This window comes from Physeter macrocephalus, chromosome 16 (genome assembly GCF_002837175.3).
Source record: "Physeter macrocephalus isolate SW-GA chromosome 16, ASM283717v5, whole genome shotgun sequence".
Taxonomy (NCBI): domain Eukaryota; kingdom Metazoa; phylum Chordata; class Mammalia; order Artiodactyla; family Physeteridae; genus Physeter; species Physeter macrocephalus.
In genome coordinates, this window is record NC_041229.1 from 11,618,271 (window position 1) to 11,646,145 (window position 27,875).

Sequence of the window (27,875 nt, forward strand, 5' to 3'; positions counted from 1 at the left end):
TATATATATATATATACAACATCTTCTTTATCCACTCATCTGTCGATGGACATTTAGGTTGTTTCCATGTCTTGGCTATTGTAAATAGTGTTGCTGTGAACATAGGGGTGCATGTATCTTTTCAAATTAGAGTTTTGTTAAATCATCAATCTTTCTTTTATATTTGGTGTTCTTTGGATTCTATTTAAGAAATCTTTGCTTACCCCAAAGTCACGAAGACATTCTAAATTATCTTCTGAAAACATTGTCTTAGTTTTTGCATTTAGGTCTACAATCCACATGAAATTAATTTTTATGTACGGTATGATATAAGAATCAAGACTCATCCCCCACCCACCCCAACCCATGACTATCCAATTAACCCAACACCGTTTCCTGAAAAAAAATTAAAGTCTATTATTCATCACTCTGTAGTGCCATCTTTGTCAACACTCCAAGTATCCATATATATGAGGTCTGTTTCTAGAATCTGTTTGATTGCTTTTTCTAACTATTCTTGCACTAATACCACATTGTCTTCATTCCTGAAGGTTTATGATAAGACTTGATATCCAGTAGTATAAACCCTCTAACTTTGTTCTCTTTAAAGATCATCTTGACTGTTCTGGCCTTTTTGCATTTTCATGTAAATTTTATTATCAGATTGTCAATATTATTATTATTATTTTATTATTATTTATTTTTTTGGCTGCACCACGTGGCCTGTGGGATCTTAGTTCCCTGACCAGGGATCAAACCCAGGCCATGGCAGTGAAAACGCTGAGTCCTAACCACTGGTCCACCAGGGAATTCCCCAGATTGTCAATTTTAACAAAAAAATCCTCTGGCATTTTGATTGTGATTGCCTTAGGTCTATAGATTGTTATGGGGTGCCTTGATTCTTTCACAACATTGAGTCTTTCGACTCATGAACATGGTATGACCTTCCATTTTTTTAAAGGTGTCCTTTAATCTCTTTCAATAATGTTAAATAATTTTTTTGTAGAAATCTTGCAGCTTTCATTAGATTCCTTCCTAGATGATTGATGCCTTTGAAGCTATTTAAATTTTTTTGCTTTTTTAAAAAACTTTTTTAAGAGCAGTTTTAGATTCACAGCAAAATTAAGAGAAAGATACAGAGATTTCTCTTACGCACCCTGTATGCATAGCCTCCTGCATTATCAACATCCTCCATGAGAGTGGTATATTTGTTACAACTGATGGACCTACATATTATAATCACCCAAAGTCCATAGTTTACAGTAAGGTTCACTCTTGGTGTTGTACATTCTATGGGTTTGGACAAATGTATAGTGACATGTATCCATCATCTTAGTATCATACAGAGTATTTTCACTGTCCCCCCCCCCCACAAATCCTCTGTGCTCACCTATGCATCCCTCTCCACTGTATTCCCCCCCTGCCCCCCACGACCCCTGACAACCACTGATTTTTTTTTTTACTGTCTTCATAGTATTTCCTTCTCCAGAATATCATATTATCATACAGTTATATCCCTTCTCAGATTGACTTCTTTCACTTAATAATATGCATTTAAAGTTCCCCCATGTCTTTTCATGGCTTGATAGCTCATTTCTTTTTAGTGCTAAATAATATTCCATTGTCTGTATGTACCACAGTTTATCCGTTCACCTACTGAAGATAGACATCTTGGTTGCTTCCACATTTTGTCAGTTATGAATAGAACTGCTGTAAACATCTGTGTGCAGATTTTTGTATGGATATAAGTTTTCAACTCCTTTGGATAAATACCAAGGTCAAATTGTATTACTGTATTTAATTTTTTTTATTTTATACAATTTATTATTGTATACTGATCTCATATCCAGCAATCTTGCTAAATCTGTTCATTAGTTCTAATAGTTTTCTAGAGACCTGTTGGCTTTCCATATGTGACCTTGTCATATATGAATAATGATATTCATATTTCCAATCCACTTATTTTTTTGTCTTTCCTTATTACATTGGCTGGGGGCCTCTGGTACAATATTAAATAGAATTGTTGATAGTGAATATCTCTGTCTTGTTCCTGTTCTCAAGAATTAAGCTTCCAGTCTTTTGCTTCAAATGCCATGTTTGCTATAATTTTTTATTGACACCTATGATCAGATTAGGGAAGTTTCTTTCTATTCCTGATTTGCTAAGATATTTTATTATGAAATAATTTTGAAAATTTCATCAGATGCTCTTTTTGCATCTATTGAGACAACCACATGATTTTTCACCTTTGTTCTGTTGGCGTAGTGAATTTCCATTGACTTCATTAAAGTATTAAACCAACTTTGCATTCTTGAAGTAAACGTAACTGGGCCTTGATGTAGTCTTTTATATCCGGCCAAGATAATCTTTGCTAATATTTGTTTAGGGTTTTCTTGTCTATGTGTTTGGGTGAGATTAGCTTGTAATTTTCCTTTCTTAGAATATTTCTGACAGATTTGAGTATGAAGCTTATGCTGGCCTCAGAATAAGTTGTAAAATATTATTTATTTTACTAGTTTTTGAAGAGTTTGTGTAAGATTGGTATTGTTTCTTTCCTTAAATAGCTTGAAGACTTCACTAGCTAATCAATGTGTGTCTCGAAGATTTTTTTGTTAACTTTTTATTTTGGAATGATTTTAGACTTACAAAAAATTTGTAAAAACAGTGCAGATAGTTCCTGTATACCAATAGTTCTTAACTGGGGGTGATTTTGCCCCTCCAGAGGACATTTGCAAATATATGAAGACATTTTACTTTGTCACAATTTGGGAGCAGAGAGAGGTAGTGCTAATGGCATCTGATGGGTAGAGGCCAGAGATGCTGCTAGACCTCCTACAGTATACAAGACTGGCCCTCATGACAGAGAATTATTCAGCCCACTATGCCAGTAGTGCTGATATTGAGAAACCTTGAATGAGGTCATTCATCTCAGCTCTTCAGACTCATATTTCAGGTATAAGAACTAGAAAACAAGCTTGTATTAGAAAAATTGAACTGAAAATTAAATTATTTTAGTCAGATATTATGATCGTTATGTATGTATATATATCATGGATGTTTTATTGCATATATATGTCCCAGTTCATTCAGGAAAACACAAACCATTCTAGATATTTTAATAGTAAGGGCTTTAGTACAGTGAATTGATGCTTATAAAATCATCGAAGCGGGAGGGGAAGTGAGAGTCAAGGGAGAGCTGGTGCTGCCTTTCAGACACTCAGAAAGTAGAGAATCATGATAACAGTTGCCAGTGATCTCAGCTGCCCATAACACTGAAGTGGGTGATTTGCAGAAGTTCATCCAAAAGCTGTTGCAAACTTCGCATCTGCCTTTTGCCAGTACATCTACCTTCTTGAGAGGAGAAATGATAGTTTATACTTCTCTTCCATCTTCCTAATTGCCTATAAATTGGAACCTTATTGGCAAGGAATTCTTGGCAATGTCATTATCCTTCCAGACCCTTAAAGAGGAAAGGATAGAAAGGGGTGAGGATAGTGCTGAGTTAACAGCAGACGGTATGGCACCGTTCAACCATTGGGTTTCTCAACATTCTTACAACCCCTCCTGTCCATATTTATCTTCCATACAAAAGTAATAACAAAGCATCCCATTTCTGCCTAATATGATGCAGTTATCACTTCTTCAAACAAAAACATCCACCCTCTTCCCCCAAAAGTGAAGACTCAGCGTTCCATGAGTCACTGGCTATATCTGGGTAATAATCATTCTTTTCTAATACAATCACAATCATCCTTTGATATGTAACTGCAAATTAAAATTTTAATATTCACCATTATGACTTACATAGAAGAGTAGTAAAAGGGAGGGAGAGAGAAAAAATTATACTCTGGCTATGGGAGAAACAGTATTATAGATTGTTGTTGGTTTAGAGCATATACCATATTTTGTATGAGGGCATGTCAACCCCTCATGATGTTGTCACTGAACCTGAACTGAGTTGAATTTATTCAGCTATAATTGAATCTTCAACAGGCCATTCTACTGTTCTGTACTGCCAGCTACTTTGTGTTGATGGGATACATGGTAAAATAAGCGAATCCTGTGGGTACGATCACTTCTTTTACTGTAAAATGAAATCCATTGTCAGAAGCTGTGTTGCGTGAGATACCATGATGGTAAATCATCATTTGGAAGTTTGTGTGTGGTGTTGCTAGCAGAAGAGCTATGGCCAGGAAAAGCATACATCTATCCAGTATAAGTATCTATTCCAGTGAAAACAAATTGCTGCCCTTCCCATGATGATTTCTAAGGAAATCAGCCTGTTACCCTGTGGATAACTGTTCCCTCAAAGGAATTGTGCCGTGTTAGGAACTCAGCATTTATTTCTGTTAACAGTTGGGCCTTCACACTGGTTAGATAGATGAACCTTAGTGAGGAACACGCATGTCGGTGATCCCAGCAAAACCTCGGTGTGTGCCATCCGCCCACTTTACCTGAACTTGCGGAGTAAATACTTGAATGGCCATGGAAAGAGGCTGCTAATGACCTACTCAACAGGACATCTTGATCACTTAATTATTGAAAGCTGCCTCAGCAATGAATGATCTATGAATTCACTTGAGACTCAAATGTCCTCATACACTGTGTCGATTGTGAGAAGTTGATCCCTAGACCTCTTGGTCACCAGCTTTCCAATCTTGTTCCCTCTAAGTGCCTGACAATGTGGCCAAAGCGTTAGCCCCTGCCCACCAATCTAAGTAGGTCTGTATAGATCTGGCGATCTCTCTTTCTGGGCAAACTGAACAACTAGATGCACTGCTTATATGAGGTGAATGCTCCCAGTGGGAGTGTCCCTTTTCCTCATTGTCATTCAGGGCTACCCTGAGTGCAGCTATTAACGCTACAGCTATCCACTTCTGGCTGATAGCAATTTATTGTGTATCATCATCTGCAAACTAGTTCCGCGTTTTTCCTTCCTCAACTAACTGGTGATAGGGATGAGTTAAAGGAGAGCTGACAGTTCATCAGGAGTAGGTGCCACTCCTAGCTGCTCAAGCTAAACATTGAAAACAGAAGCTGTGATATATTTACCCTTATCAATAAATTCCTACCTGGTCTAGTGCTCTTAAAATTCAGTCTCAGCTTTTTGTTCATATGAATTGGCAAAATATTGCAATCCTTTTGATGACCTTCCTGAGTGAGTCCTTGTACACATCCCCATAGAGCAAGGATTAGCAAACTCTGGCTTGTGAGATGACAACCTGTTTTTGTCAATAAAGTTTTATCAGAATACTGTGATGCCCATTTTTTAACATATTGTTTATATCTGCTTTTGCAGCAACAGTGTTGAATAGTTGTAATGGAGATTCTATGGCCTGCAAGCTTAAAATATTTTCTATGCAGCTCTTTAAAGAAAAAATGCCAATCCCTACCCTAGATTACAATAGAATATAACTCTAGTTTTATATCTAGAGGCAAATGAGAGATGGTGGAAGTGCATTTGAGGAGAATCAGGATCTGCTTTAAGGGAAAAAATTGTGGGGTCTTCAGGCCTGGGAGGAAGGAAGTGCTAATTTCACTGCAACAGAAGAATGCAGATGTTCAAGCTTCTCAGTTCATTGGAATGCACACATAAATATCATCATTTCAGTATTCAAGATCTCACTCTTTCAATTAACATCCCAAGTTTTACATAAGAGACTTGACAAGGAAGTGACCGCTGTTTATATTGTAATTCTGCAATCCTCAGTATAATAATTTAAATGTGTTTGGGGTTTTTTGTTTTGTTTTTTTGGACATACCAACCCCTGAGACTACAAAAGATAAGAGACTTTTTCAAGGGATTCCTAGAAGTTCTGTGGTTCTCTGTTGGTACTTTGACCCAAGATTTTAAAGCCCTGATCTTGTCATTTTACTTCTTTTTTTAAAAAATATTGTTTATTTAGGTAATGTTGGCTTATATGTTTCACATGTACAGCATTATATTTCTACTTCTGTATACCCTACAGTGTGCTCACTACCAAAAATTTAGTTTTCATCCTTCACCATACAGTTGATCTCCTTTGCCCATTTTGCCCTGTCCTCTCTGGTGACCACTACTCTGTTGTCTGTATCTATGTATTTGTTTTTGTTTGGTTTAGCCTGTTAATTTATTTTGTTTTTCTTTCTTTCTTTGTTTTTTAGATTCTACATATAAAAGAAATCATACAGTATTTGACTTTCTCTGTCTGACTTATTTCTCTTAGCATAATACCTTGAGGTTCATCTTTGTTGTCCAAATGGTAAGATTTCATCTTTTTTTATGGCTGTGTAGCATTCCATTGTACATATATACCACATCTTTTTTTATCTATTCATCCACTGATGGACCCTTAGGTTTTTTCCATATTTTGGCTCTTGTTAATAATGCTGTGGTGAACATAGGGGTGCATATATCTTTTCTAATTAGTGTTTTCATATTCTTTGGATAAATACCCATAAATGGGATAGCTGGATCATACAGTAGTTAGTTCCATTTTTAATTTTTTGAGGAACCTCCATGCTGTTCTCCATAGTGTCTGTCCCAATTTACATTCCTGCCAACAGTGTAGTAGGGTTCCCTTTTCTCCACATCCTTGTCACCATTTGTTATTTCTTGCCTTTTTGATAATAGCCATTCTAACGTGTGAGGTTATATCTAATTGTGGTTTTAATTTTCATTTCCCTCATAATTAGTGATGTTGAACACCTTTTCATGTGCCTGTTGACCATCTGTATGTCTTCTTTGGGAAAATGTCTCTTCAACTCCTCTGCCCATTTTTAAATCAGATTGTTTTTTTTAAGTTGTTGTTGAGTTGTATAAGTTCTTTACATATTTTGGATATTAACCCCTTATTGGATATATCATTTGCAAATATTTTCTTCTATTCAGTAGGTTGTCTTTTCATTTTGTTAATGGTTTTCTTTGCTGTACAGGAGAGTTTTAGTTTGATGTAATCCCATTTAGTTTAATGTTTATTTTTGGGTTTGTTTCTCTTGCCTGAGGAGACATATCCAAAAAAAAATGTTTCTAAGACTGATGTCAAGAGCATACTGCCTATGTTTTCTCTAGAAGTTTTATGGTTTCAAGTCTTACATTTATGTCTTTAATCCATTTAAAATTTATTTTTGTATATGGTGTGTGAAAGTAGTCCAGTTAGATTTTTTTTGCATGTGGCTGTTCAGTTTTCCCAATACTATTTATTGAAGAAGCTGTCTTTTCCCCATTGTATGATGCCTCCTTTGTCATAGATTAATTGCTCATATAAGTGTGGGTTCAATTCTGGGCTCTCTTGCTCTGTTCCATTGATTTATGTGTCTGTTTTTGTGCCAGTACCATATTGTTTTGATTACTGTGGCTTTTTAGTGTAGTTTGACATCAGGGAGCATGATACTTTCCAGCTTTTTTCTTCCTTCTCAAGATTATTTGGGGTCTTTTGTGTTTCCATACAAATTTTAGAATTATTTGTTCTAGTTCTGTGAAAAATGCCATTGGTATTTTGATAGGGATTACACTGAATCTGTACATTGCCTTGGGGAATATGGTCATTTTACTGACATTAATTCTTCCAATCTATGAGCATGGTATATCTTTCCATCTATTTGTGTCATCTACAGTTTCTTTCATGAATGTCTTATAGTTTTCCAAGTACAGGTCTTTTACCACCTTGGTTAGATTTATTCCTAGGTACTCTATCCTTTTTGATGCAATGTAAATGAGATTTAAAAAAAAAAATTCTCTTCCTTATGGTTTGTTGTTAGTGTATAGAAATGCAACAGATTTCTGTATGTTAATTTTGTATCCTGCAACTTTGCTGAGTTTATTGATTATTTTTAATAGATTTTTGAGGCATCTTTAGGATTTTCATGTATAGTATCCTGTCATCTGCAAACAGTGATGGTTTTAATTCTTCCTTTCCAATTTGATGTCTCTAATTTCTTCTCCTTTTCTGGTTGATAAGTCTAGGACTTCCAATACCATGTTGGAACAAAAGTGGTGAGAGTGGGCACCCTTGTCTTGTTCCTGATCTTAGAGGAAATGCTTTTAGCTTTTGACAGTTGAATATGATATCAGCTGTGGGCTTGTCATATATGGCCTTTACTGTGTTGAGGTATGTTCCTTCTATACCCACTTTGTTGAGAGGTTTTATCAATATAATGGACATTGAATTTTGTCAAAAGCTTTTTCTATTGAGATGATCATATGATTTTTATTTTTCAATTTGTTAATATGGTGTATCACATTGATTGATCTGCAAATATTGAACCATACTTGCACCCCTGGGTTAAATCCCAGTTGATCATGGTGAATGACCCTTTTAATGTATTGTTGAATTTGGTTTGCTAATATTTTGTTGAGGATTTGTGCACCTGTGTTCATCGGTGATATTGGCCTGAAATTTTCTTCTTTTGTGGTGCTTTTGTCTGGTTTTGGTATACAGGTGATGCTGGCTTTATTGTATTATGTCAGTTTCTCCCTTTATGTTTGTTAATACTTGCTGTATATATTTAGGTGATCCTAGGCGGGTGCATATATAGTTACAATTGTTGTATATTCTTGTTGGATTGATCCCTTTATCATTATATAATGTCTTTGTCACTTATTATAGTCTTTGTTTGAAAGTCTATTTTGTCTAAGTATTGCTACCCCAGCTTTCATTTTGTTTCCATTTGCATGGATACCTTTTTCCATCCCCCCCACTTTCAGTATGTGTGTTTCTGTACATTTCAAGCAAGTTTCTTGTAGGCAGCATATATATATGGGTGTTGTTTCTGTATCCATTCAGTCACTCTGTGTTTTGATTGGAGCATTTGGTACATTTACATTTAAAGTAATTATTGATATGTATGTACTTATTACCATTTTGTTAATTGTATCCTGTTTGTTTTGTATTCCTTTTTTCTTCTTATGTTCTTTTCCCTTATGATCTGATGACTGTCTTTAGTGTTATGTTTGGATTCCTCTTTCTTTTTTTGTGTGTATCTATTATATGTTGTTGGTTTGTGGTTACCATGTGGTTTATATACAAGAAATTTTTTTAAGTTGATCTCTTAAATTCAAATGCATTAAAAAAAACCCTGCATGTTTACTCTTCCCCCCCAAGTTTAATGTTTTTGACTTCATATTTTACATCTTTTTGTTTTGTGTATATCTTAACTACTTATTGTGGCTGTAGATGATTTTACTACTTTTGTCTTTTAATTTTTATTTTAACCTTTAAGCTTTAAAAGTGGCTCATCTATTACATTTACCATATATTTGCCTTTACCAATGAGATTTTTCCTTTTGTAATTTTCATATTTCTAGTTGTAGTCTTTTCTTGTCCACTTAGAGAAGTCCCTTTAACATTTCTTGTAAAGCCAATTTAGTGGTGCTGGGCTCTCGGCTTTTGCTTGCCTATAAAACTCTATCTCTCCTTCATCTGAATGATAGCCTTGCCAAGTATTCTTGGCTGTAGGTTTTTTCCTTTCATCACTCTAATTATATCATGTCACTCCCTTCTGACCTGCAAAGTTTCTACTGAAACTTTCTACTGAAAGTCAGTGATAGTCTTATGGGAGTTCCCTTTTATGTAATTGGTTGCTTTTCCCTTACTACTTTTAAGATTCTCTTTTGATCTTTAAGTTTTGCCATTTTAATTACAGTGTGTCTTGGTGCATTCCTTTTGGGATTGATCTTGTTTGGAATTCTTTGTGCTTCCTGGACCTGGATGCCTGTTTCCATTCCCAGGATAGGAAAGTTTTCAGCTTTTATCTTTTCAAATAAATTTTCTGCCCCTTTCTCTCTCTCTTTTACTTCTGGGACCCCTGTAATATGAATGTTAATATGCTTGATGGTGTCAGAGAAGTCTCTTAAACTATTCTCATTTAGGATAATTTCTTCTTTTTTCTGCTTTGCTTGGGTAATTTCGACTACTCTGTCTTCCAGTTCACTAATTTGTTCCCCTGTATCATCTAATCTGTTGATTCCTTCTAGTGTAAGTTTTCAGTCATTGTACTCTTCAGCTCTGTTTGGTTCTTCTTGTTTATATTTTCTAAGTCTTTGTAAAACTTCTCACTGTGTACATCTTTTCTTCTCCCAGGTTTGTTGAGCATCTTTATGATTATTATTTTGAACTCTTTATTGGGTAGATTGCTTATCTTCACTTTGCTTAGTTCTTCTGGGATTTTATCTGGTTCGTTTGTTTGCAACATATTCCTTTGTTGCCTCATTTTACCTAATTCTCTGTGTTTATTTGTAGGTATTGCATAGGTTGGTTACATTTCCTGATCTTGGAGAAGGGGGTTTATGCAGGAGATGTCCTATGGGGTCCAGCAGCACACACGCTTCTGGTCCCTTGAGCTGTGTGCTCTAGGAGCGCCCCCTATGTGGGCTGCATGTGCCCTTCTGATGTGGTGGAGCCAACTACTATGGACACACTGGTAAGTGAGGCTGGTCCCTGGCCCAGTTGGCTGCCAAGCCCTGCCTGGTTTGGAGCCTGCCAGCTGCGGGTGGATGGGGCCAGGTCTTGGGGTGGCTGGTTGTGCAGCCTGGGGGTGTCCCAGTACTAGTGCCAACTGTCTGATGGGCAGGGAATCCCCTGCCACTAAGGCTAGAGGGAGGACTCCAAAATGGCACTTGCCAGCACCAAAATCCTTGTGGTAGAGTGAACCCCCCAAAATGGCTGCTGCCAGCATCTGTGTCCCCACGGGGAGTCCCAGTTGCCTCCTGTTTCTCCAGGAAGCTCTCCAAGATCAGCAAGTGGGTCTGACCTAGGCGTCTTTCAAATAACTGCCTTCGTACTGGGTCTCAGAGCATATGAGTTTTTGCATGAGCCTTTTAAGAGTGAAGTCTCTGTTTCTTACAGCTCTCCAACTCTCCCACATGCAAGCCTTCAAAGCTAGATGTCCTGGGGGCTCCTCTTCCTGATGAAGGACCTCAACTTGTCCTGGATATTCAACTTCTGCAGTTACAGTCACTCCAAGTGCTACTAGTCCCCCAGCACACTGCTACCTCATGACAAGTTGAGGATCTTGGGCGTGAGGGGCAGGCTGTCTACTCCGCAGCCCCTGGCCACTGCACCTAGTCCCCACTCATCACCCACTGACCCACTCATTGCTCCGAAGCTGGTCCAGGCCTTTCTGCCCGGTTTTAAATGAATTGAATATTCTTTGGAATTCCATTTTACCTTCTCTAGCTATTCCTATTTGAGGAATTTTTTAGTGGTGTTTTAAAGATTACAATATACATCTTTGACTTATCATAGTTTATTTTTAAATAGTATTATACTACTTTGTGAGCAATATAAGAACCTTACAACAATATGGTTCTATTTATCTCCTCTTCCTTTGTGCTCTGTCATGTGTTTTACTTCTACATATACTATAAACACCACAAAACATTGTAATTGTTTTTGCTTTAAGTAGCCCATAGTCTTTTAAAGCAGTTTAGCTATAAATGTATGTCTATCTCTTAAACATAATGAAATCGGTCTTTTTTAATTTACCCCCATACTTTTCTTGTGTTCATCATTCCTTCCTTCAGCTCTAAATTTCCATTTGGCATCATTTCTCTTTAGCCTGAGTAACTCTTTTAGCATTTCTTGTAGTGCAGCTCTTCTGGAGATGAAATTGCTTCACTTTTGTCAATCTGAAAATGTCTTTATTTTACCTTTGCTTTTGCAGGATATATTTTGCTGTATGTAGAATCCTAGGTTGTCTTTTTTTTCTTCAAGTGCTTAAAAGTTGTCTTTTCATTGTCTCTGGCCCACCTTGTTTCTAATAAGAAGTCAGCAATCATCCTTATTGTTGTTTCCTTGTATGTAATATATAATGGCTGCTATTAGATTTCTTCTTTATCTTGGTTTTCAGCAGTTTGAGTCTGATGTGCCTAGGTGTGTGGTGTTCTGTGTGTGTGTGTGTATGTGTGTGTGTGTGCACGCACACACATGCTCAGAGTTTGCTAATCGAAATCTTTAAAAAATTTTGGAAAATTCTCAGCCATTATCTCTTCAATGGTTTCTTCAGCCCCATTCTCTCTCCTTTTCCTGTCATACTCTAATTATTACATCTATGTGTCCCATAGATCTCAGATACTTTATTGTATTTTCTCTCATTTTTATTTTTTCATTTCAGTTTATATAATTTCTACTGTCTTTAACTTTATAGATCTTTTTCTTCCTTTGTGTCCAGGCTGCTTCTAGTCCCATCAAATAAGTTCTTCACTTATAATAGCATATTTTTCATTTCTAGCACTTCCATGTGATCCATTTTTATCATTTCCATCTCTCTGCTGACACTCCCCATATGTTTGTGAATGTTCTCCAGCTTTTCTAGTAGGTCCTCTAACACATTTTTGTAGTTATTTTAAAGTCCCTCTCTCATAATTCCAATATCTGGTTCATCTCCCAGTCTGCTTCTTTCCTCCCATGATCATGGGGTCCATTTCCTTGCTTCTTTGTGTATCTCATAGTCTTAAATGTACATTGGACATAGTGTATAAAAGAGCATTAGTGGCTGAAATAAATAATACTTCCTCCAGAAAATCGCTCATCCCTTATTCTGTCAGGATGCTAAGAATCCCTAGCCCTGTAGAAGCACCAAATAAGTACCAGTAAGACATCAGATGTTTCTTTGTTAATTTACAGCTTTCTGAACCATGAGTGATTTCTCTCTCTGCTTAACAGTCTGAATTCTAGCTTTTCAAGTCACTGGAAATATCCCTTTGTCCTTCAGTTCCATCCCTACCTTTATGTACCTAAGGAGATCTCTCTATGCTCTACTGTCCTGCTTTCAGTCTGGCAGTTACTGCTTTGCACTCAGTAAAAGCCCAAGTGCTGCAGAGAGATTTCTCATCTCCTCTTTCTGCCTTGCTACTTCTCTCTGCAATGGGCCATTGTCTCAACTCGGAAGAGGTCTGAGCACCTTATATGGGATCTCTCTAAGCTCTTTTGCTCTCCTTTCAGCCTTCAGCATACTATCTATGTGCCCTTGATGAAGGCCTGTGGGAAATAGTGGCAGGTAGGTGCATACTCTTTCTGTGGTTGGGGTTCCTTGGAATTCTAATGCATCATGGTAGCTCACGTGCGGCCTTTACAAATTCATTAAAATATGGCTGGTTTCTCTTTATCACCTACTATCATGTATTTCTGTCCTCTTTCAGTTGCTCTGCTAGAATGAAAACACCTATAGGTCTCTACTCTTAAAGAAAGGCCTCTTTACTTTCTAGATTTTCATTTGGTTAGATTTAGTTCTATCCTCAGATCTCTGGTGGGTTTAAAAAATTATGATTTTTATCTGGTTTTTTGTTATTGTTAGGGTAGTAGCAACTACCCTTGTGACTTGAACTGAGAATGCCTCGGCTTTTAATGGCCTCTAATGAATAGGAGACAAAGTCTGGATCCAAAGAAGGGTGGGAAGTAGAATCCAAGATTCTAGCATAAGCCAGAACTCTAAGAAGGGTTGATGTAGAAAATAATGTTTCAGAAGTAGAATCCAAGATTCTAGCATAAGCCAGAACTCTAAGAAGGGTTGATGTAGAAAATAATGTTTCAAAGGGAGGTTTGTCTGTTTGCGTGTGGCTCTAGGATAAGCAGGGAAAGAAAGAAAAGAAGGAAGGAAAGAAAGAAAGGAAGGAAGGAAGAAAGAAAAGGAAGGAAGGAAGGAAAGGGAGGCAGGGAGGGAGAACGAGAGAAAAAGTCGAAACGAAACGAAGGGCGAAAGAGAAGGAAAGAAAGAAAGGAAGGGAGGGAGGAAGGAAGAAAGAAAAGGAAGGAAGGAAGGAAGGGGAGCCAGGGAGGGAGAACGAGAGAAATAAAGAAAGAGAAAGGAAGGAAGGGAGAGAGAGAAAGAAAGAAAGAAAGAAAAAGAAAGGGAGAGGGAGAGAGAAAGGAGGGAGGGAAAGAAGGAAGGAAGAAAGAAAAGGAAGGAAGGAAAGAGGGAGGGAGGAAGGAAGAAAAAGAAAGAAAGAAAAAGAAAGAAAAGAAAGTAAGCTCACATTCGTGCCGATGTGGGGACATAATTCATGCTACCTACATGGTCTGAATACCAGATGCCTGGCACTAGTGGGTCAAATCTTCCCTGTGTAATTCATGTGAAACATTGATTTCAGCTCTTCCTATGCCTAGGATAGTCATGACCTACGGTCCTGAAGTACACAGCAGATCCAACTCACTCAGTGCTGGACATCCTAACTGATGTTTTTGCCATTCATGCATCAACTGGGCCCTCTCATCATTTTACTAAGGAAGGGACTCAAGTGTGTCAGTACAGGAGAGAAAGTAAAGAAGATCTGCACACCATGGTTCCTTAAGATTGAGGGCAGGCTGCACACTGATATAAGCTACCCTGCCAGTTTCATGGGTGTCATCAACATTGACAAGAGTGGTACGAAGTTCCATCTGATCTGTGACCCAAGTTGTTCATCAAATTGTGCCTGAGGAGGCCAAGTATAAGTTCTGTGAAGTGAGGAAGATCTTTGTGGGCACCATCCAGATGGACATCTTCTGGATTGATTTGGACCTTGGCCAAATCAATTAGCCATTTTATCAAGTTCTGCTAACCCATGTACATTGATGGAAAGTGCTAACCTGGGACAGATTGATGGTATCACCAACACACAGACACACATACACACACACACACACACACACAGAAAGAGAGAGAACCTGACTCTTGACCTGAGTCATGTGTAGGAAGCCAATGGCAATAGCTTTGCCACCAGGCTTTCCCAACATATTCATCATTGGAGAAAACAGCAAACAATGGATTTCCCTGCACCAAAGAAAGAGTACTTGCCTCAGTATTGCTGAAGACAGAGACAAAGACTATTAGCCAAACAGAGCAATGAGTGAGATGATTTCCAGAGGAGAGAAGTAGCTTCTTTGGCTAATTAAAGATGTATTAGCATGGAGGAGAAAACAAAAAGAAAACATTATTTTCAGAGAATTACCACCAAAGGAACATGCACTCACAATTAAAAAAAAAAAAAATCACTAAAACACATGAAGAAACAAGCCCAAATAAACAAGTCAGCAGAAAAAAATATAAGAAACTGAAGTGTCAGACTCCCAAGATTGATATTGGAATTATTAGACTACACAGCAAGAACGTTTAATCTATCTAAGTTTTAGCTGCATGAATGAAAATGAGAATCTTAAAGTCATAGCGCTGAATGAAAATAAAAGCAAGTCCCAAATCAGTAAAATGGGTAAATGAATTTTAATCCATTTATACCACACAATATCATAGAGCAGTTTTTAAAAATGCACTAGAAATATGCATATCAAGATGGGGGAATCTCAGAAATAGAAAGATGAGTGAGAAAAACGTTTAAAAATACATATGAGTTTTTTATATGTTTCAAGACCTGTAAAAATTAAATATTATATTATTTAGGGATACGTAATAAAACTTTTTTAAAGTAGCTAGTAATTTATAATTCAGAATGCTGGTTTCATATGGATGAAAAGGGGAGGGAGAAGCTCAGAGAGGGGGCATGGTGGGCTTAAAAGATTTATTGGGTTGTGTTTTATTTCTTAAGCCAGGAGGTTTAACATAGAGGTATTTGTTTTTAGTAACATCACTTAAGTATATGAGTACAGTTTATACATTATTTTGTATGAATGAATTGTTTATTTTTTAAAAAACTCAAATCAATCTTGTGTTAAGGTCAGTGGCCTAAATCCTTGCTAGGAAGACCTCACTGAATAAAAAAACCATTCTCTTTCTTGGAAGACAAAATATCAAATAGGTCCATCTAGTGGTGAACTAGAGAATCTCAAATACAGGCATACTCCAGCTGAAGGAATACACTGGGATGTAAAGCGTTTACTCAAAAATAGCCCATTCAGTGAACATTGGGGTGCATGTATCTTTTTTTTTTGGCCACACCGTGCGGCATGCGGGAACTTAGTTCCCCGACCAGGGATCAAACCTGCACCCCCTGCGTTGGAAGCACGGAATCTTAACCACTGGACCGCCAGGGAAGTCCCTGTATCTTTTCGAATTAAGGTTTTCCCCAGATATTAAAAAAAAAAAAAATACCCCATTCAAAAACCACATATACAAATAGAAAAAAAAATCTTGATTGATTGAGTGAAGAACTCTTTGTCTTCAGACGCATGGTAAAATTCTTTGGTTTGTCTCTAACTGGTTGAAAGACTAAAACTCAACCTCAGGTAATTGGTGAGACCCCAGCCTCCTTTATCTGCATCACTTTTGCCCCTTGTTGGCAGGTTTCCCCCCTCACTGCAGGTGCTGAGGTGCTTTCCTCCAGACCTCCTGTTAGTAACTGCATCTTCCCTGCCTGAGCATTGGATGACTCCTTCCTACCCCATTCTTCATCTGTGCTCAGTGCTGCTCTCACCTCTGCTTTAGAGTCATGGGGTATATTCAGGCAGCTATTCAAGATTTAGGTCCTTCTATATGTACGAACATATCGTTAAATGAAATTGGGTAGGGGACAGAACTGCACGTAGCATGTGTTCCCATTCATATTTTTTAAAAGGATGTATATGTTGTCAGTATATAGAAAATCTGGGGAAGGACATAGAAGAAACTGATAAACCTTTAGGGAAGGGCACTCTGGGGAAATTAAGTGAGAAAGAAACTTACATTTGTAAGTTTCTTACAATGTATTTATTGATGCTGATTGAGTTTTGTTACAACGTGCATGTATGACTTCATACAAATTTTAAAGAGAAAATAGTGTGTTCTATATATGTAGATGCTATCACACTGATAAATAAGCTTCCTACAGATAAAGAGCATTGATCCTTTCTAATGGATGTTATGTCTTAGTGGTTATAAATCAACGCTGTGGTATAAGGCAGCCTTAGATTGTCAGGGGAATGGTCTTGCCTGGATTGAAAGCATCTGTCTTGCATGTGTTTGGATATATTCATTGCCCTTAATACTTAGCTGCACCTTTAGCTTTAAATGACTTATCTGACAACTGACATGTTTTTCCAATTAGGTTGAAAAAAATCAGCTTACACTTCTTATTGATGTTCGAGCCTTGATACTTTTTAAATTGCCTGAAATCTAACAGCGATTTCTGACAGGCACTTGACCTTTGCACGATCTACTTCGGACTCTAATTGGAAGAAACACTATAATTCCTTTTGTATAGCAAACTCCCAAATGAACATGCAATCAAGTGTCACTTCAGCAAAAGCATGAGTGTTTTCTGAGCAGATCTTTTGTAGTGGGTGGCATGCTTGTTTCCTCAACATTCCTTCTCCCTTCCCATTGTGTGGCAGCAATGAGCTTTGAGGAAGTAAGCTGAGCTCCATTGGTGGGCTCTGGTCAGGAAGCCAGGGATTACTTCAAGGACCTAGCCCTACCGTTGTGTGAGGGGATGTAAACTGGCCCCCAAAGGCTGAAGATAAAGACTTTCCATTTGTTGTCTTAGGGAGAGGCAATTTCTCTCATCTGCTGGATGTAAATAAAGAAGCCAGCGGGCCTTACTGTAACCAGCAGCTGTCCTACAACCCAGAGGGAACCAGTTCACCAGTCGTAGAATGATACAAACCCTGTGGATACAGAGCAAAGAAATAGAAAGAACCTATGTTCTTGATGACACAAGTGAGTTGCTCAAACAACGAACCCTGGAGGCTACCCCATCTCTGGACTTTGTGTAAATGCCAGCTGGTCAGTTTTTTAGTGTTTGAGTCAAATGTGCTTGGTTGTTTTTTCTATTCCAACTGGAAGCATCGTGGAGCATATTTCAATAGAACAGTAAGAAAAACCCTCAATATATAAATTACACAATGTCTAGGCTAGATCTTGAATACCCTTCTCCGGATGAATTTCTTGAATATTTTAATTATAGAAGTGTAAATATATTTTAGAGTATGGATATTCATAAGAAGGATTGGATTTTACATTCCCATATTAGTATGGTAGAGTGTCTTTATCTGTTCAGGCTGCTAGAACAGAATACCATAGACTGTGTGGCTTAAGCAACAAACATGTATTTCTCATGGTTCTGGAGGCTGGAAGTCCAACTTGTCAGCATGGTCAAGTTCTTGGTGAGAGCCTTCTTCCTGGTTTACAATGGCCACCTTTTTGCTGTATCCTCTCATGGCAGAGAGAGAGAGATAATCTCTTTCATGTTTCTTTTTATAAGAGCACTAATCTCATTCATGAGAGCTCCATCCTCATGACCTAATTACTTCTCAAAGGCCCTACCTCCAAATATCATCACAGTGGGGATTAGGGCTTCAAAATATGAATTTGGGAAAGACAAACTTTCAGTGTGCATAGAATGAAGTATAGCATGAATAGTATTAAACACTAATCTAGATAAATCTTCTGTTGTTAGAAACAGAGGAAGAACCCTAGATTAACCATTAAGCAAAATAAGCACATATTCAGGTGTTTTAGTTCATTTGTGCTATTATGACAAAAATACCATAAACTGGTTGGCTTATAAACAACAAACATTTATTTCTCACAGTTCTGGAGGCTGGGAGGTCCAGGATCAAGGCTCCAGCAGATTCATTGTCTGGTGAGACAGACATGGAAGACATTCACTTCCTAGTTTGTAGATGGCCATCATTTTTTTGCTGTATCCTCACACAGAGAAAGAGGTAAGGGATCTCTCTGGGGCCTTTTATATAAGGACACTAATTCCATTCATGAGGGCTCCACCCTCATGATGTAATCACCTCCCCCCAAATCACTCCTTTTAATATCATCACATTAGGGTTTAACATATGAATTTGGGAGGGGGCACAAATATCCAGTTTATAGCATTAGGGCACTAGAGAAAGAGGGGCATCACAGGGCTCTTTCAAATTTTAATAAAATCAGTCTTATATCAGGTTTCATATGTCCTGATCCTTTTTTTTTTTTTTTTTTTTTTTTTTTTTCGGTACGCAGGCCTCTCACTGTTGTGGCCTCTCCCGTTGTGGAGCACAGGCTCCGGACGCGCAGGCTCAGCGGCCATGGCTTACGGGCCCAGCCGCTCCGCGGCATGTGGGGTCTTCCCGGACCGGGGCACGAACCCGTGTCCCCTGCATTGGCAGGCGGACCCTCAACCACTGAGCCACCGGGGAAGCCCTGTCCTGATCCTTAATTTAGAAACTAACACAGTGACTCAGAAGCTACATCTAAGTTCGTTGGCTTTTTACTTATGTATCTATCTACTCTGCTGATTGTAGATTGTAAACTCCTAATTCAATTCCTTTCGTGGTTTTAGATACATTGAAATTTTCCATTTTTCCTTAAGTCAGTTTTAGTCAGTAACATTTGTGTTTGCAGGAAATTGTCTATGTTTTCTAACTTAACGGCAGAAAGTTGTCCACAATATTGTTTTATTTTAAAAATCCCTGGTGCACTGTTATATCCTTTTTTATTCCAACAATTTTCTACTTTCTCCCTGACTTTTTCTTTACCAGTCATGATGTAAGGGATTTTATTTTCTCTCACTTTACTAGTCTTACTAAGCAACCATCTTTTTTTTTTAATTTATAAATTTATTTATTTATTTTTAGCTGCGTTTGGTCTTCATTGCTGCATGTGGGCTTTCTCTAGCTGTGTTGAGCTGGGGCTACTTTTTGTTGTGGTGCGCGGGCTTCTCATTGAGGTGACTTCTCTTGTTGTGGAGCACAGGCTCTAGGCACGCAGTCTTCAGTAGCTGTGGGACACAGGCTCAGTAGTTGTGGCTCGCAGGCTGTAGAATGCAGGCTCAGTAGTTGTGGTGCATGAACTTCGTTGCTCCGTGGCATGTGGGATCTTCCCGGATCAGGGCTCAAACCCGTGTACCCTGCATTGGGAGGCAGATTCTTAACCACTGTGCCACCAGGGAAGTCCCACCAAGCAGCCATCTTGATGATGGTAAATAATCAAAAAAAAAGAAAAAAAAAGAGAAAAGGAAGTAAGGAAAAGGGGCTATTCATTCCATATATTAGAATGCATTTTAAATCTAGCACTGATATAAAAACAGAAATTTCAAATAGTGTGGCAAAGTGGAAAATCTATAAATACATGAAATTACACATAAAAATTTAATATATAATGAGTATCATAAATGAGATTAATATGTGTGTATATATATTTGTGTGTGTACAAGTATATGCATATAATATATACACTTTGTAAACCTCATCAGTAAAGTACATGAACAGTCCAATTACACAAAAGGAAAATCAACTAATAAACATTTTTAAATCTAATATTGGTAATCATAGTAACACAAATCTAAACAGCAATAAAATACCACTTACATCTATAAATAAGAAAAAAGGAAAAAAAGCAAGTGTAATATTTATTTAGGTGTGTCTCCAAGATAATTTTTAAGCTCAACATTTTTTTTTTTTTTTTGTGGTATGCGGGCCTTCCTCTGTTGTGGCCTCTCCCGTTGCGGAGCACAGGCTCCGGACGCGCAGGCTCAGCGGCCATGGCTCAGGCCCAGCGGCCATGGCTCACGGGCCCAGCCGCTCCGCGGCATGTGAGATCCTCCCAGACCGGGGCGCGAACCCGGTTCCCCTGCATCGGCAGGCGGACGCGCAACCACTGCGCCACCAGGGAAGCCCTAAGCTCAACATTTTTAAGAATTATTCTTTAATTCATTTTGAATCCCTATTTGACAATATGCATTAAAAATACATAGAAATTCATATCCTTTGTTCTAATGAAGCATATCATAAGGATTTATCTTAAAATAATTCAAAAGATAAGACTATATTCATGATGATGTTTACCACAGCATTAAATTATAAAGTTGAAATTGGAAAAAACTTAAAATGTTCAACGATAAATGCAGTGATTAGGAAAAGCATCATCTATAAACTGGGTTAAACATGATGTGCTTCTTAAAAATTAAAAAAGTAAAGTTTGGTGTGTGTGTGTATCACCATTTATTGAGCACTGGCTATGAAGCAGATACTTTATAGATTATTTATTTCCAAAGCTCATATTCACTCTACAAGTTAAGTACTTTTCATTCTCAGTTTAAAGAATCTGGGTCCAGTTGCTCTGTGAGATTAAGTCACTTATTCAAGGCAGCATAGCTAGTGAGTGATGGAGCTGGGCCTTGATCCCATGCCAGTACAGTGCCTGCCACACCCAGGGCCTGGTCAAAGGGGACAGGTCCGGCTCACAATTCCTGCTGAGGGAACAGCCTTTGGTAGCACATTCTGTACTATGTGATTTCTGCATCTTTACCCCACCCACCCCTCCTACCACCACCGAGGCTGGGGCCTCACCTAAGGGCAGCCAATCCAAAGTCAGGCTAGTAGCTCATGATATGGTCTGTCATTGAATACTCTGCTAGAGAGGAGATAAATTATCTAAATTCTCACTCTTATTGGTTTAATTTTAGAAGTAGAGAGCAAATCAGGCAGTTGTTGGGAAAAGAGGCTGGGAGAATGTTAGACAAGCCAGAGGGCTTTTAATAATACTCTCAAGAGCACTGCTAACTAGGTGAGACAGAACTAGACTGCTAGATCACCCATGCCAGAAAGACTGAGGTGGGTTCAACTCAGGCAGAAAAAAAGTAATCAAAATATGAAGTAAAGGGAAATAGTTGTCGACCACACTAAATTCTGCAAACAGTGCCTGTATCTGCATAATCATATTCATTACATACTCTAGTCCCTTCATGATCTTGTCACTTCTAAAGGCTCATCTCTTAACTCCAGCTAAGCCAAACAATTCATGTGTCTACGGGTATACTGTGCTAGTGATCAATGTTGCCTTTCAGCTCCAAATTCACCCTTTTGCCTGAATGAATAAGTACATCATGCTGTCCCCTCCCTGGAAAGTATTTTCACTTGTCTAGCTTATTCCCTTGCATCCTACAAGACTTGGCTCAAGAGAAAGTACCTCTAAGGAGCTTCCCATGATCTTCTCCATCAAACGGAATCCACATAAGCACAATTCCATGGAGACCCTCTTGGCTATATAACAGCTTCATATCAGGAGAAGTTAATCTGAGTAATGATCAGATCTAAAATGAGCAGAAAACAGAAGAGAGGAGTAGGTAGCGGATGTTACAAGGACTGACCCAGGAACCAACCTAATACCAATCCCTAAATGTGCTAGAGGAAAGTGCTCCCTCAGGAAAGGGAGGCATTAGCAGGTGCAAACTAGTATATATAGAACGGATAAACAACAAGGTCCTACTGTATATACAGCACAGGGAACTATACTCAATATCCTGGGATAAATCGCAATGTTAAAGAATATAAAAAAGAATGTATATATGTGTATAACTGAATCACTTTGCTGTACAGCAGAAATTAACACAACATTGGAAATTGACCATACTTCAATTTAAAAAATAAATTTAAAAAAAAAGGGACTTCCTTGGTGGCGCAGTGGTTAAGAATCTGCCTGCCAATGCAGGGGACACGGGTTCGAGCCCTGGTCCAGGAAGATCCCAGGTGCCGCAGAGCAACTAAGCCCGTGTGCCACAACTACTGAGCCTGCACTCTAGAGCCCGCGAGCCACAACTGCTGAGCCCACGTGCCACAACTACTGAGGCCCACGTGCCTAGAGCCTGTGCTCTGCAACGAGAGAAGCCACCGCAATGAGAAGGCTGCGCACTGCAGCGAAGAGAAGCCCCCACTTACCGCAACTGGAGAAAGACCACGCACAGCAATGAAGACCCAATGCAGCCAAAAACAAACAAACAAATAAACAAATAAATAAGGGAGGCAGACACTTGGGTTAGTATCATTCACATATCCTTATCTTACCTCCTGAGTTAAAGTAGATATATTTTAAGATATCTACATACATACATGTATATATATATATTATTATATTTATATATATATGTATATGCACAGCAAAGGATACCATAAAGAAGGCCAAAAGACAACCCTCAGAATGGGAGAAAATAGTTGCAAATGAAGCAACTGACAAAGGATTAATCTCCAAAATTTATAAGCAACTCATGCAGCTCAGTAACAAAAAAACAAACAACTCAATCCAAAAATGGGCAGAAGACCTAAATAGACATTTCTCCAAAGAAGATATACAGATCGCCAACAAACACATGAAAGAATGCTCAACATCATTAATCATTAGAGAAATGCAAATCAAAACGACAATGAGATACCATCTCACACCGGTCAGATTGGCCATCATCAAAAACTCGAGAAATAATAAATGCTGGAGAGGATGTGGAGAAAAGGGAACCCTCCTGCACTGCTGGTGGGAATGTAAATTGATACAGCCACTATGGAGAACAGTATGGAGGTTCCTTAAAAAACTACAAATAGAACTACCATACGACCCCGCAATCCCACTACTGGGCATATACCCTGAGAAAACCATAATTCAAAAAGAGTCATATACCAAAATGTTCATTGCAGCTCTATTTACAATAGCAAGGACATGGAAGCAACCTAACTGTCCATCAACAGATGAATGGATAAAGAAGATGTGGCACATATATACAATGGAATATTACTCAGCCATAAAAAGAAATGAAACTGAGTTATTTGTAATGAGGTGGATAGACCTGGAGTCTGTCATACAGAGTGAAGTAAGTCAGAAGGAGAAAAACAAATACCGTATGCTAACACATATATATGGAATCTAAGAAAAAAAAATGTCATGAAGAGATTAGTGGTAGGACAGGAATAAAACACAGACCTACTAGAGCATGGACTTGAGGACATGGGGAGGGGGAAGGGTAAGCTGTGACGAAGTGAGAGAGTGGCAGGGACATATATGCACTACCAAATGTAAATTAGATAGCTAGTGGGAAGCTGCCGCATAGCACAGGGAGATCACCTCTGTGCTTTGTGACCATGAGAGGGGTGGGATAGGGAGGGTGGGAGGGAGGGAGATGCAAGAGGGAAGTGATATGGGAACATATGTATATGTATAGCTGATTTACTTTGTTGTAAAGCAGAAACTAACACACCATTGTAAAGCAATTATACTCCAATAAAGATGTTAAAAAAATAAGCAAAAGATTTCAACAAACACTTTACAAAAAATATATGCAAATGGCCCATGAGCACATGATATGTTAAACATCATTAGTCATCAGGGAAATGAAAATTATAACCACAATGAGATATCACAAAACATCTATTAGAATGACTAAAAAAGATGGACAATGACAAGTGTGGTGAGGTGTGGAGTGACTAGAACTCTGATGATTGGTAAGGAAAATGTAAAATGGTACAACCACTTTGGAAACAACTTGGCATTCTCATAAATTTAAAGATCCACTTTATGACCCAGCAGTTCAATCTGAAGTATTTATCCAAGTGAAATGAAAATATATGTCCACACAAAGATTGGTACATGAATGTTCATAGCAGTTTTCTTTGTAGAAACCCCAAACTGGAAGCATCCCAAATGTCTATCAACAGGCAGATGGCTTCCATACTGCTCACTAATAAAAAGGAATGAACCACTGATGTATGAAATAACATAGATAAATCTCAGAAACATGCTGAGCAAAATAAGTCAGAAAAAAAGAAAATATAATATACAATCCCATTAATATAAAACTCTAGGGAAAATTTAAAGTATAATAACAGAAAGTGTATCAGTGATTGTCTAGGATCAGGGTGCTTGTGGGGATTGATTGGAAGGGGCATAAGGGTACCTTTGGGGGTGAGGGACATGTTCTATATCTTAATTGTGGCAGTGGTTGCTACAGAGATGTATATATTTGTCAGAATTCATTAAACTGTACACTTAAGATGTATACCTTTTATTATCTGTAAATTATACATCAATAAATTTGATTTTTAAAAAGTGTGTCCATTGCTATTGAGAAGTTTGGTAAGTCAAGGACAGAGAAGGGACTGTTGCAAATGGCAATATTAAAAGTCATGGGTGACTTAATTAGGAATAGTTTCAATGAAGGGATGAAGACCAAAACCTGACTGAAGCAGGTTGAAGAGAGAATGGTGGTTGAGACAGTGGAAATACAGCTGTACATAATTCTTTCAAGGATTTTTGCTACGAACGGAAGCAGGGAAATCGGGTGGTACTTGACAGGCATGTGGGAGTCAAGGGAAAGATTGGGGTTATTAAGGCATACGTGTATGCCGATGGGAATGATCCAGTAAAGAGAGTGAGATTGATGATACAGGAGAAAAAGAAAGTATTGCCGGAGAAAGTTGTTGAGAAGGCGAGAGCATGTGGGATATTAAGCACAAGAGGAGATACTTACCTCTCATAGGAGCTGGTGTGCATTGTCCACTGTAACAGGAGAGAAGGCAGGTTAAGTGGGTACAGATACATGGAGATTGGTAGATTTGCTGGTGGGAGAGTGAAGGATTGCTCATCTGATGGCTGGTTTTTCTCAGTGAATTAAGAATGAGTGGGGTAGAAGGTGGAGGCTTAGGGAGGGAGATTAAGGTGGGAAACAGTCTCTGGAGAGAGAGAGAATTCACTAGAAAACATAGCACGACTGGTTGAGATGACTGCCCACTGGAGAATTTTTAGTCATTCATTCAAAGGGAAACCAATGGGCAAAGGTGTGCGGCTTTCTCTAGCAATGCTCAGCTTATGGGCTGCAGGCATGTAGAACACAGAATCTTGCACTGAACTAAGGTTGACACTTTGCAGGTGATTATGCAGAAAAAGCTGGGCAGAGGTTTTAGTGTGGTTGCAAGGGAGTGGTTATATAATGGACCATAGAATCTAAGGTAGGTAACAAGGGAATGATGGCAAGAAGGGTGTGATGGATGGAGAAGTGGTCAGATCAATAGCTTGCAGGCTCTTCCGGGATCAGAGAATTGCTAGAATGGGAGTAAATGAGCTGAAAGGCTAAGAGATGGAGTATGCTCCAGGAGTATGAAGCTTGAAATCAAGCTTTGAGATTGCGTTCAATTCTTTAGAAGGTTAGGGTATGACAATGGAAATGATGGCTGAGGGGGAGGTGGAAGTCAGAGACCTGACAAGTCCAAGGCATTTGAAATCACCAAGCATGATGACAGGAGTAGAGATAGAAAGGAGGGCAAGTGAGCCAGGACTAGAGGTACAAGTAAATGAGAGTGAGTGACCAGGTAGGACTCAGTAGGTGACAGCCACATGGAAGGGGAGCAGTTGTGAAGTCTGATGGCTGGCTTGTATTTATTCTGAACCGCTAAATACTATTTCCCCCTTTATATAGTTTTGAAGGTGGAGAGAAGGAAGGAAAACAAAATAGATTGTATCTATGTTCTTAAAGTGTTGAATTTTCCTCTCTATTTTATTGATTTCAAGTCCACCTTGAATCACCTAATCATATTTTGCTGGATGAGTAAAGTTTGAGAGCTCTCCGCTGATGGGATTAAAAGTGTTTGGAAGAATTTTCTTGATGATAACCTGATGCAAACAGCCATTTACAGCACTGTGAATGCAATTGCTACTGAAGGGATTAAATAACAGCTGAACCTTATTAACTATGTTATATGTGGCCCAAAGATCCAACTTTAAAAAAAAATTAATTTATTTATTTTTGGCTGCGTTGGGTCTTCTTTGCTGCACAAGGGCTTTCTCTAGTTGCGATGAGCAGGGGCTACTCTTTGTTGCGGTGAGCGGGCTTCTCTTTTTGGTGGCTTCTCTTGTTGCAGAGCACAGGCTCTAGGTGCATGGGCTTCAGTAGTTGTGGCATGCGGGCTCAGTAGTTGTGGCTCACAGGCTCTAGCGCGCAGGCTCAGTAGTTGTGGTGCCTGGGCTTAGTTGCTCCGTGGCATGTGGGATCTTCCCAGACCAGGGATAGAACCTATGTCCCCTGCATTGGCAGACAGATTCTCAACCACTGCCCCACCAGGGAAGCCCGATCCAACTATTTTTATTCAGAATTATGCCAAGACCCCATTTACTGTGTGGGGCAGACACTCATGCCCAGCACCCTCATTTCTACTTGTGGTATCACTCAAATTTAAAAAATCTATTATTAATAAATATATTAAAAACAATTACCTACCATGTTGAATACCTACCATGTGCCAGACACTTAGCTAGCTATAATATTAATATCAATATTAACATTAATTGAATCTTACTATGTTCCAGGCATTTATGCTTTGACTGTGTAATCTAATTTACTCTTCACAGTAGCCGGAAGAAGGCTTAAAGCTAAGATGAAGAGATTATGGTTCAAGAATTCTTGCCTAAGATCTCATAGTTATTAAAACTGAATACAAATGGGGTTCAAAAGTCTGAAGTTGACTCTGAGGTTTCTGCGTGAGCACTATGTCCTATTTGCCCTACAACGATCCTTACTACATGCAGAGGTGAATGGTCCCCATGAATGGTATCACCCAGTGGAGGGAGGTAGATCTCTCAACAAATAGGTACAAGACCACAGTGGTGCTAGGAGGAAGGCTCGAATTACGTAGTAAGTGGTGAGCTCAAGAGCCACGTCAGAGGAAAAATATTCAGCATTTAGCAGATTGACTAGTTGCCTGGCTACAGTAACAGCCTCCTAGGTGGTGGGCTCCTGTCACCAGGCCTTTCCTTCCATACCATTCTGAATATCACTGCTAGAGGTCATCTTCCTAAACCACCTGTGCACTTGCTCAGTTTTTCCTGTCATTGTATCCAAACATCTGCACTTAGCTTTTAATTCCCATGCTTTTTTTTTTTTTCTTTTTTTTTCTGGGTGGTGGGAATTTAATTTTAAAATTAAATTTAGGTGATTTAATTTTCTTTTTTTTTTTAAAAATCTTTATTGGAGTATAATTGTTTTACAATGTTGTGTTAGTTTCTGCTGTGTAACAAAGTGAATCAGCTATATGTATACCTATATCCCTGTATACAAAAAATAAACTAAAAATGGATTAAAGACCTAAATGTAAGGCCAGACACTATAAAACTCTTAGAGGGGGCTTCCCTGGTGGCGCAGTGGTTGAGAGTCCGCCTGCCGATGCAGGGGACACAGGTTCGTGCCCCGGTTCGGGAAGATCCCACATGTCGCGGAGCGGCTGGGCCCGTGAGCCATGGCCGCTGAGCCTGTGCATCCGGAG

At 38.7% G+C, this 27,875-nt stretch overlaps 1 long non-coding RNA gene across 5 annotated transcripts in view; it reads left to right on the forward strand.

The window, feature by feature from the left end:
• LOC102993987 (uncharacterized) overlaps nucleotides 1-27,875 on the forward strand; it is a 94,345-nt gene that overhangs the window by 12,067 nt on the left and 54,403 nt on the right. Inside the window, exons 1-5 of one of the 5 annotated variants that reach the window (XR_003683578.2) lie at nucleotides 6,137-6,221; nucleotides 10,200-10,380; nucleotides 12,903-12,957; nucleotides 17,351-17,523; nucleotides 18,398-18,530. This is a non-coding gene — a long non-coding RNA (uncharacterized lncRNA). Of the gene's footprint in view, nucleotides 1-6,136; nucleotides 6,222-10,199; nucleotides 10,381-12,902; nucleotides 12,958-17,350; nucleotides 17,524-18,397; nucleotides 18,531-27,875 lie in introns of those variants that run through there. The other 4 variants (XR_003683575.2, XR_008619657.1, XR_008619658.1 and 1 more) reach the window with 4 other exon arrangements.